The sequence below is a fragment of the Apodemus sylvaticus genome, chromosome 6 (assembly GCF_947179515.1).
Source record: "Apodemus sylvaticus chromosome 6, mApoSyl1.1, whole genome shotgun sequence".
In the NCBI taxonomy this organism is placed as follows: Eukaryota; Metazoa; Chordata; class Mammalia; order Rodentia; family Muridae; genus Apodemus; species Apodemus sylvaticus.
Window position 1 is genome coordinate 120,138,099 of NC_067477.1, and position 11,726 is coordinate 120,149,824.

Here is an 11,726-nt window from a genome sequence, read left to right on the forward strand (position 1 = left end):
AACTAAATAAACTAAGCCTGAAATGGCCCAGCAGTGGGATATCCATCCCCCAACTTGGATCCATTACTTAAGCACAACTTAACTAAACTAAACTAAACTAAAAACTAAAGAGTCTCTGTCTCCAGAATGTCACCATAATGACATCATAATAGGTACTTCAAGGTAAGGCCAGTCATTGTATATTTCAGCCACTGGCCTTCCCTGGAGCCACCCCTAGCTCTCAGATCCCTTATATCCCAAATCTCAAGGAAGAATCCATCTATGAATCTTCCGAGGTACAGCTTGACAAAGTGCCATTATGGAAGAAGTGATGAAGCAAAATTTCAATGTCTTTCAAAATGGCCTGTTCCGATTCACATCTTCTCTGGAGCTGGCCACTATCCTAAGCTTAGATTAGGTCCCGTGCCACATATTTCAACCTTCAGGTTAGAAAGCAGAGGCAAGCAGAATCAGAGAGAGTTAGAACAATTGGAGTGGGAATGCTCATTTGCTATGAGGTGCTCAGTTTTCTAAGTCCACAGGTCTCCATATTCCCTAGTTCCTGTCGACCTAATATGCATCAAATCGAGTAGTGGCCTTAGAGGAACATCTTATCCTACGATATACTCTCTTACTGCCAAGTTTATCTATACTATTTTTTTTTGAGTTACCACAGAAGCTGCAATAATTGTTCAGTAAATCCCTCTTACCTTTTCTCATCTATCATTAACAGTTTTTTTAAAAAATGTATTTTATGTATAATTTCCCTGCATGTATGTTTGTGTGCCACATGTATTCCAAAGAGATTGAGAAGACAGCATCAGATCCCCCAAAACTGGAGTTAGGGACAGTTGTGAGAGGCTGTGTGGGTGCTGGAACTCAGCACAAGCCCTTCGCAAGAGCAGCCTGTGCTCTAACCATTGAGCCGTCTCTCCAGCCCCACTCTTCACATCTTATATGACTTCAGTACACTTGTCAAGACCATGAGATTAAAATGGGCGGTGGAGGATCCAGAATCAAAGGGCATCCTTGGCTTCATTGCAAATTCAAAGCCAGCTTGAGCTCCATAAACCCTATCTCAAGAAAATGCAAACATTGGTACATTAATTCCTACCTTCATTTGCATCTCATATTCTCCCACCAGTGTCAGGATCCATCCTAGAGCACCATGTTGCTGGAGACCGAACCCAGAGCCCTCTGAGTTCTAACCAAGAGTCCTATCACTGCACCAATAGAGAAAAGAAATCCCTACATTTGAGGCTCTGTGATGTTCTCTTTATGTTTAGACTGAGAGTCTATGTTTGGGGAGGGGTAGGAATGGAGACTACACAGCTGTGGCCCATCCTTCTAAGTCCAGCACATCAAGAGGGACAACGCTATCAACTTGTAACACTAGTGTCAAGCCATTTGCAGAGTGTGAATGCTGCATGCCTCTTCCTGATGTTACTATTTTCCTTTGTTCATAACTTTGCTTCCAGAAGAGTCCTATAAATCTAACTCCTATTGGAAATCTGGGGTTAGCATGATTAAGCCCCATCTCCTGGAAGAATAATAAAACATATACTACTTGAAATTCTTGAGTAAGAGAGATTTGCCACCTCTCTCAGCACTTTCTATTTGTTCTTTTACATTTATTGGTAAGGGTGCATGTGTATTCCTTTTGCACTTGGTGCTATGGCTGAATACTATCCTTCGTTTTCTTGATCAGTTTTTACAGCTTTATCTTCAGGAAGCTCTTCTTACGGGCTTGCTTCTAATAGACCTCATCACTGTAGGTATACATTTTTTGCAGCCCATTTTAATAAACGTTCAACCTCAACTCTTTCTGACCACCCACCAGAGGGAGTGGAAGAGAAAAGTCATTAGGAGATGGGGGACTTGTGCCTATTTATCAATAGTTCTTTGTGGTTGAGCTCACTCTTCTTTGTCAGCAGTTCAGTCCCATAGCAAACACCGGATACTAACCAGCAGCTGCAGTCCAGTCCTCTCAGCAGGCAGACACCACATATGGACCAGGAGCTGTAGTTCAATCCTGAAGAAAGTGCAAGGTTCACCAACCAGCCTGAGGCAAGGCTGCAGAAGCAGCAAGAAGTCACAGGAACTTCAAGAGAAGTTCTTTGGTGAGTTTCTCCCTATGGCAGCATTCCCACAAGCTGGGCTCAACAATGCTACGTATACTGGATGGTTTTGTGTGTCAACCTGACACAGGAGTTATCACAGAGAAAGGAGCTTCAGTTGGGGAAGGGCCTCCATGAGATCCAGCTGTGGGCATTTTTTCAATTAGTGATCATAGGGGGAGGGCCCCTTGTGGGTAGTGCCATCCCTGGGCTGGTAGACCTGGGTTCTATAAGAAAGCAGGCTGAGCAAGCCAGGGGAAGCAAGCCAGTAAGAAACATCCCTCCACGGCTTCTGCATTCTGACCTGCTTGATTGAGTTCCAGTCCTGATTTGCTTTGGTGATGAACAACAGTGTGGAAGTGTAAGCTGAATAAACCCTTTCCACCCCAGCTTGCTTCTTGTTCATGACGCTTGTACAGGAATAGAAACCCTGAATAAGACAAATTGGTACCAGCATAGTGGGGTATTCCTGTGACAACCTGACCATGTTTTGGGGAGGGCTGTGGAAGGACTTTGGAACTTTGGGCTAGAGATTCATTTGGTGTTAAGAGCTATGTGGGGTGAGCAGTGGTGGCCCACACCTGTAATCCAAGCACTTGGGAGGCAGAGGCAGGCAGATTTCTGAGTTCAAGGCCAGCCTGGTCTACCAAGTGAGTTCCAGGACAGCCAGGGCTACATAGAGAAACCCTGTCTTGAAAAAACAAGATAGAGATACAGAGAGAGAGAGAGAGAGAGAGAGAGAGAGAGAGAGAGAGAGCTGCATCACTGAGGTGAAATCTTCTGGGAAGTGTTTTCTGAAAGCACAGAGGCTGTGTTCCAGGGATATCCAAGGTTGTACCTTGTGCTGTGACTGGACTTGGTACTGTGTAAGAGTCACCTAGGTGGTACTGGCTTTGAAGGCATGAAGGGGTCATGAAGAGCAGCTGAGGCTCAGCACTGTGAGAGGCCATGGAAGGCAATTGGTGAAGGTGTAGCCTCAATTACAATTGATGGCCCAGAATTGAAGGGGTCATTTGAATGAGTTGAGGCTTCGCACCATAAAGAGAGTCTATGAGAGGCGGAAGACAGCAGTGTTTTGGAGATGCCAGTACCATGAGATGAACACCAAGAACAGCAGCAGCAGTGGAGTACAGGCAGCTGGAGCCCAGCAGACAAGCTGTGTGCTACAAAGGGCAGAACGGGAGAAGTGATCCAAGCCCTTGGAGGAGCCCAGAAAATCGTGAGTTGGATCCCAGACATTGGACTGTTGGTGTTTGATTTTTGCTTTTGATTGTGACTGTGTCCTGATATTTTTCCCTCTTGAAGGAAGAAAGTATTTTAGAGGAGTCCACAGTTAAGAGACTTTGAATTTTTAGAAGACTTTGAATTTTAAAAGATATTGGACGTTTTAAAGGGATTGAACTTTTTTTTGTTTTTGTTTTTTCGAGACAGGGTTTCTCTGTGTAGCTGTCCCGGAACTTATTCTGTAGACCAGGCTGGCCTCGAACCCAGAAATCTGCCTGCCTCTGCCTCCCCAGTGCTGGGATTAAAGGCGTGTGCCACCACCACCCGGTGGGATTAAACTTTTAATATATAAAGACTGTGAGACTTTTAAAGTTATTTAGATCTTGGGGATGAATAAGAAAGTAAGGGTTGAGGCTTAATAGTGATGTGTTTGTGTGTCAAGTTGAATAGGGGTCAATTGTACTGGCTGGTTTTGTGTGTCAACCTGACACAGGCTGGAGTTATCACAGAGAAAGGAACTTCAGTTGGGGAAGTACCTCCATGAAATCCAGCTATGGGCATTTTCTCAATTAGTGATCAGGGGGGAGGGCCCATTGTGGTGCCATCCCTGGGCTGGTACTGGATTCTACAAGAGAGCAAGCTGAGCAAGCCATGGGAAGCAATCCAGTAAGTAACATCCCTCCATGGCCTCTGCATCAGCTCCTGCCTCCAATTTCCTGCTGTATGTCAGTTCCAGTCCTGAGTTCCCTTGGTGATGAGCAGCAACATGGAAGTATAAACTGAATAAACCCTTTGCTCCCCAACTCGCTTCTTGATCATGTTTTGTGGATGGATACAAAACTTTACTAAGACAATCTCTCTTCCCTAATTTCTCGCTTCTGTGGGGCTTAATATCTATATATTTAAGAAATTTAAACAATTAACTATTATACTACCTACTATTAAAAACAGTTAATTCAGAATTGAAAAATCTATCCTTTGATATTTTGCTGGCTGAAGACAGGCAACTTTATTGTTTTTTTTTTTCTCACTGCTTCCTCCTAGCATTCAGGGAACCTGTGTGTCTGCACAGCAGGAGTTCCCAGCTTCTCTAAGCTGAGGCTCTCCCAGGAAGGGGCTATGTTCCTTTGTTTTAGTTTCCACACACTGGAGGCACATGACTCAGCTCAGCTTGCTGAGAAACCAATTCTCCCTTCCTCCTAGACTTAAATAATTTGCACGTATATGGCATCCAAGAATTCCTAAATTGATAGTGGATTCTCACTTTCCACGGTAGTGTGTAGCTTCTACTACGAAGCTTTAAGCTCAAGGTGGACCACTCCACCAGCCATGTGAGATCTCGGTGCAGTGTCCATTGGTCAGTCCATTGGTCACTTCTCTTACTGGGCCTGGGGTAACAGGCAGGACATTAAAAATGTAACTAATCTGAGGGGAGATTTAGGGAGGTGATCGAGGAGAAGATAACCAGGCAACTAAGCTAAGGGCAGATTTAGTGGTATTGAGCTGGGAGTGAAGACAAGGACACGCTAGCCGCAGGAGGCTTAGAAGTGCTGGCCATTGAGCTAAAACCCATATTAAAAATAAGCTAGTGTGTGTGTGTGTGTGTTTCATCCATGGCTAACCAAGGGAACCAGGTCTGTGGCTAGTAGAGCAGTCAGCCCGGAGCTTAAACTGGGGTAGTAGAAACTACACACTACAGCACACAACTTGAATACCAGCCTTTAGGAGGCAAAGGCCTGTGATCTCAGGCCAGCTTAGTCTATATAACAACTTACAGGCTGGCCAGTGATACATATATTCTGCCTTTAAAAAAAAATACTACTTGAATTTGTCTTGAAATATCATGCTTTCTCCATCTGTAGTGATTGAGAGTTTAGCTAGGTATAGTAGTCTAGCTTGGCACCTGTGGTTTTTTTTAGAGGTTACTCTTCTAGCTTATAGAGTCTCTATTGAGAAGTCAGGTATAATTCTGATAGGTCTACCTTTGTATGTTACCTGATCTTTTCCCTTTGCTGCTTTTAATATTCTTTCTTCTGTAGATTTTGTGTTTTGATTGTTATGTGGTGGGTCTTTTCTGATCCAGTCTAATTGGTGTTCTATAAGCTTCTTGTATGTTTATAGGCATCTCTTTCTTTAGATTGGGAAAGTTTTCTTCTATGATTTTGTTGAGAATATTTTCTGGGCCTTGGAGCTGGGACTCTTCACCTTCTTCTATTCCTATTACTCTTAGGTTGGGTCTTTTTCTGGTATCCCAGATTTCCTGGATATTTTGTGTCAGGATTTTTTTAGATTTAACATTTTCTTTGATTGATGTATCAATTTCTTCTATTGTATCTTTAATGACTGAGATTCTATCTTCCAGCTTCTGTGTTCTGTTGGTGATACTTACATCTATTGTTCACACATGCTGGCAAGGGCATGGAGCAAGGGGAACACTTCTTCATTGCTGATGGGAGTGAAAACTTGTACAACCACTTTGGAAATCAATTTGGCAGTTTCTCAGAAAACTAGGAATAGTTCTACCTCAAGACCTAGCTGTACCACTTTTGGGCATATATCCAAACAATGTTCTCCTATCCCAAAGGACACTTGCTCAACTATGTTCATAGCAGTTTTATTTATAATATCCAGACAACCTAGATGCTCCTCAACTGAAGAAAGAATGGAATAATATTCAGCTATTAAAAACAAAGACGTCATCAATTTTGCAGGCAAATGGATGGAACTTGATAATATCATCCTGAGTGAGGTAACCTAGTCCCAAAAGGACATGCATGGTATGTACTCACAAGTGGGTATGGGATGTTTGTTTTGTTTTGTTTTGTTTTTTTGAGACAGGGTTTCTCTGTATAGTCCTGGCTGGTGGGTATGGGATCTTTGGTTGGTGGTTCAGACTCTGAGAATCCCAAGGGATATGGAACCTGACAAGACCACCTCCTATAGCCAAGCAGGAACTTCAAAGGAGGGATAGAAACAAACACCAACCCACCCACAAAACTTTCAACCCAAAATTTATGCTATCTACAATAAATTCAGGCACAGGGGAAGGAGCAGAGACTGAGGGAATGGCCAACCAATAACCCACCTAACTGAGACCCATCCCAAACACCAATCCCTGACATTATTAATGATATTCTGTTACGCTTGCAGTCAGAGCTTGTTTTCCTCTGAGAGGCTCAACTGATCAGCTGACTCAGACAGATACAGACACCCACTGCCAAACAGTGACTGGGACTTGGAGATTCTGGTGGAAGAATACAAGGAAGGATTTCAGGCCCTGAGGGGGATAGGAATTGCACAGGAAGACCAACAGAGTCAACTAACCTGGACCCTCGGGATTCTCAGATTCTGAACCACCAACCAAAGAATATACTTGGGTTGGACCTAGGCCTCCCCGCACATATGTAGTAGATGGGCAGCTTGGCCTTCATGTGGGTCCTGAGCACTGGAACGGAAGTTATCCCAAAAGCTGTTGCCTGTGCATGGTATATGTTCTTCTAGCTGGGCTACTTTGTCTGGCCCCAGAGGAAGAAGAAGTGCCTTGCCTCCCAGAGACTTGATATGCCTGGGTGGGTAGAAACCCAGGGGAGGTCCCCACCTACTGAGGAGAAGGGGAGGGGAACAGGAGGGAAGGATTATGGTAGGAAGTGACTGGGTAGGGGCAGTGAGCAGGATGTAAAGTGATAAGTAAATAGTAAAATTAAATTAAAAAAATAATAATTATAGGCGGTGGTGCACGCCTATAATCCCAGCACTCTGGGAGGCAGAGACAGGTGGATTTCTGAGTTCGAGGCCAGCCTGATCTACAGAGTGAGTTCCAGGACAACCAGGGCTACATAGAGAAACCCTGTCTCAAAAAAACAAACAAACAAACAAACAAACAAAAAACTGAGTTTGATGTGGCATGTCTATAATTCCAGAGCCAGGGAGGTAGAAATGGGAGGAATTCCTGGAGGTTGTTAGACAGATAGTTGTTAAGGCCTTGGTAAATATTAAGACCTAGATAGAATGTTAAGGCCTAGGTAAAATGTTAAGGCTTAGGTGACAGTTACTGGTTATCCTGCAATTATAAGGAAACTTTCAGCCGGGCGGTGGTGTTGCACGCCTGTAATCCCAGCACTCTGGGAGGCAGAGGCAGGTGGATTTCTGAGTTCAAGTGTGTTCCAGGACAGCCAGGGATATACAGAGAAACCATGTCTCAAAAAAAAAAAAAAAAAAAAAAAAAGAAATCCAAAAAAAATAAAAAAGACGAAAAACAAACAAACAAAAAAAGATCCACAGGCTTCTGCCTCCCTCCCAGTGCTGGGACTAAGGGACTAAAGGCGTGTGTCACCACATTTGACTGTCTTTCACATTTGTACCCCTCTCTCAGCTTACTCCTCCTGGGAGACCTCACCATACTCAAACATGTAATTGTCTGTCTGTGGCATTAGTAACTCTTCTGATAAACTCCTTACCTCCAATAGTCATTCTTAGTGTCCCTCTTGAAATCTACATCTGAAACCTTTCATCATGGACTCTGAGCACCATGGACAGACAGACAGACAGACACAGACAGACAGACAGTGTGATAGAGGCTCTGAGGAGAGCTCAGGCCCCAGTGCCAGAGACAGCATGCATGGCAGGGGCTCTAAAGAGAGGACTCAGGCCCACATGGCAGAGATGTGGTTCCTTCCTATAGCTCTCTGAAATGGGAATGCAGTTCCTAGCCTGATTCTGAAACCAGGCTCTCTGATTCCCAAAGGAGGCAGGGTTTGTAGAGTGGGATATGTGCCCACTGTTAAGTTTCAAACCCTGGACAAGCAGCTGAGATGACTAATGTATTAAAGAGGACCTGGCCTCCAGGTTCTCCCAACATACCGTGGCCCCTAGTTGTTCCAGGGTGTGGCTGGCACAGCCCATCCCTTCTCTGAACTTACTGGCCCAAGAACTAGGCTGCCCTTCTCCCAAAGGCTTTTCCCTAGTACAGCCCAGATATTTTGGTTTCCTATTCTCTCTGTCCCCTTCTTGCTCCCTGAACCCCTCTCTCTCTCTCCCTTTCCCTCTCCCTCTCCCCCTCCCCCTCCCTCTCCTTCTCTCTCTCTCTGTGTGCGTGTGTGTGCGTGTGTGTGTGTGTGTGTGTGTGTGTGTGTGTGTGTGTGTTTCTCTGCCCCTCTGCCTATCTCTCTCCCACTCTGCCTCTCTCTGAGGCTCTTTGGCTTCTTTTGTACTTCCGGCCTCCTGCCACTGTATTTGGTTCTCCTCTCTCCCTTCTCCTCTATCTCTTCCCATATGGTTCGGGGTCAGGACCACTCTGGACTCTCCTGGGTGTGTCTGCCCCTGGCCATGGCTCTCCCACACATCTATCTTAACCTTCTTTTCGACCATATCTAGGAGTAGTCATGCTAGTCCTGCTCGTTTCTTTCCTTTTCCTTTTTTAATTCACCCACAAATACCTCCTATGATGTAAACTCACTTCCCTGATGAGAAATCCAGGCCCCTAGAGCTCTATGAGCTAGAAACTCACTGGCAGCACTCTCAGTGGGGTAAGGTCGGTGTCTGTGAGAGGGAATGGCCGCTGAAAGTGTGGCCTGAGCAGAAGTATGCTCTGAATTCTACATCACAGTAATGACCAACCATTTTCTGTTGATATCATACCACATCTCTAATTGAGAATTCTACCCAAAGTGCTGGGTGTTTATGAGCTAACGCATAATGATGTAGTTCAATCTGTACATTCCTAAACTTATGTTGTGTGTAATAATTAAAAATCAATCTATGATAATGCCAGCTACGCTCCAGTAATACCGTCTCCTCTGCCCCATTGGGAGCTGCAAGCCATGGTCTTCCCTGTTTCCCTGAGGTTCGCCTGCCTCCAAACCATTTGTATCTTCCCAGCCATCCGCACCCTGTGGCTAACTGTCATAAATTCCTGTAACCCAGTGAAGTCAAAACTCCAGAGGCTTGTAAATTATCAGTCAGATTTATGACAGTAAATTCTCAACTCACAAAATGCCCACACAATGAACTCAGAGCCAACTGATATTGATAAAACCTGCCCACCTAGATTGATACAAACACAAGCTGCACTCCTCGACTGAACAAATTGCCGTACATTACTCTATTGCTCTTTTATGATATCCTCTTCCTCCAGTTATTTCTGTCCTCCTCTCTGCCCCTTGTTCCCTCTGCTCTTTGCCCCCCCCCCCCCAGCTGAGATCTGAACCCAGGGCCTTGTGGTTGCTAGGCAAGTGCTCTACCACTGAGCTAATCACCCAATCCTGTCCTCTCTCTTGAAACTCTTAGCCCCACCTTCCTTTTTCACTGCCCAATTACAGACTCTAGCCTATTATTTCATCTATTATATGCCATGATTATATGCATATCGACAGCAATCCACAAACTTATTGTGGTCAACACTTTAGAATCTCTGAAATTCATTACTGCTTCTATTTTCACACTATGCTGGATACAGTTTTCTATTTGTTTGTTAATATATTTAAGTTTTTTTTTTTTTTTTTTTTTTTTGGTTTTTGGTTGTTTGAGTCAGGGTTTCTCTATGTAACGGTGGCTGTCCTGGAACTCACTCTGTAGACCAGGCTGGCCTCAAACTCAGAGATCTGCCTGCCTCTGCCTCCCAAGTGTTGGGATTAAAGGCATGTGCCACCAATGCCCAGGAAGTTTTTGTTTTTTTGTTTTTGTTTTTGTTTTGTTTTTTAAGAAAAGACAGGGTTTTTCCATGTTGTCTTGGAACACTCTCTCTCTCTCTCTCTCTCTCTCTCTCTCTCTCTCTGTGTGTGTGTGTGTGTGTGTGTGTGTGTGTGTGTGGAGAGAGAGAGAGAGAGAGAGAGAGAGAGAGAGAGAGAGAGAGAGAGAGAGCAGGCTGTCCTTGAACTCACAGAGATCTGCCTGCCTCTGCCTCCCTAATAATGGTATTAAAGGTATGTGTCAACACTGTCCGACCTATGCTAGACAGGTTTATATCAACTTGATGTTAAAGTCACTTGAAAGGGGGAAACCTCAGTTACCTCCTGAAAATACCTCTGGGAGGTATAACTGAAATAAACCCTTTCCTCCCCAAGTTGCTTTTGTTCATGGTGTTTCATTGCAGCAACAGAAGCCCCAAAGTACACATATTTAAAGGAAGCATCATATGTGTTCATGGGTCCTGAAAAGGATAGGAGCATCTGACCCCCTGGAGCTGAAGTCCCAGGTGGTTGTGAGCTGCCTGAACTGAGTGCCGAGAACCAAACTTGGATCTCCTGGAAAAGCAGCCAGTGCTCCTAACTGCCAAGCTACCTCTCTTGCCTAATTTCCACACTCAGTAGCATTCTCTACCACCAAAGAAAGAAACAAGAAATGGGATGAGGGTGTACTCGGTGTACTCAGTTGGTACAGTGCTTGGGTAGTGTTTACTAAACACAGAGTTTGGTCCCCAGCACTGCATAAACCAGATGTGATGGCACTTGCCTGTAATGCCACCACTGGAAAGGCACAAATAGAAAGATCAGAAGTTCAAGATCAAATTTGGGTATATATGGAGTTGGAGACCAGCATGGGCTTCATTATACCATGTCTTAACAAAAATTACTCACTGAGCAGTGGTGTACACCTTTAATCCCAGCACGCGGGCAGCAGAATCAGGTTAAACTCAGAGGCCAACCTGGTCTACAGAATGAATTCCAGGACATCCAGGACTACACAGAGAAATCCTTGGGGAGGGAGGAAAGAGAGAAAGAAAGAGAGAGAGAGAGAGAGAGAGAGAGAGAGAGAGAGAGAGAGAGAGAGAGAGAGAGAGAGGAAGGAAGGAAGGAAGGAAGGAAGAAGGAAGGAAGGAAGGAAGGAAGGAGGAAGGAAGGAAGGAAGGAAGAAGGAAGAACATGAATGCATTCCAGCTCCTTGCTCTTAGTATCTTGCAGTTTATCACTAATTTAGTTGGATTTCTAACCTTAATGTCTCTCATATTTACTTCTTTCTCATTTCTAGACTTCTAAACCTAGCACAAGAATTGTGTGTGTATATATATTTGGGAATCAGAAGCCGGTAAATCTATGTGAGTTCCAGGCAAGCCTGGCTCTATAAAGAATTCCAAGCCAACCAGAATTACATGATGAGATCCTGTTTAAAAACATTATAATGCAAATCTACGAAACTCTTCGTCTTTCCCAATATGTATAGTTTAAGTAATAGTTCAAAAAACGAATGCCTAGTTATATGCCTTGCCTTGGAAAAAATAACTTAAACACTTTGGAATAGCTACATCTCCTCATGAACCTCTCTCTCTCCTTCAAAAGGGTTTCACTGTCTCTAGCTGGCATGAGCCCTCCATGGAGACCAGGGTGGCCTTGAATCCTCAGGTACTGGGAATAAAGGTGTTCTCCACATGTTTGGTCCCTCATACTTACTTTTCTACATATTTATGTGATT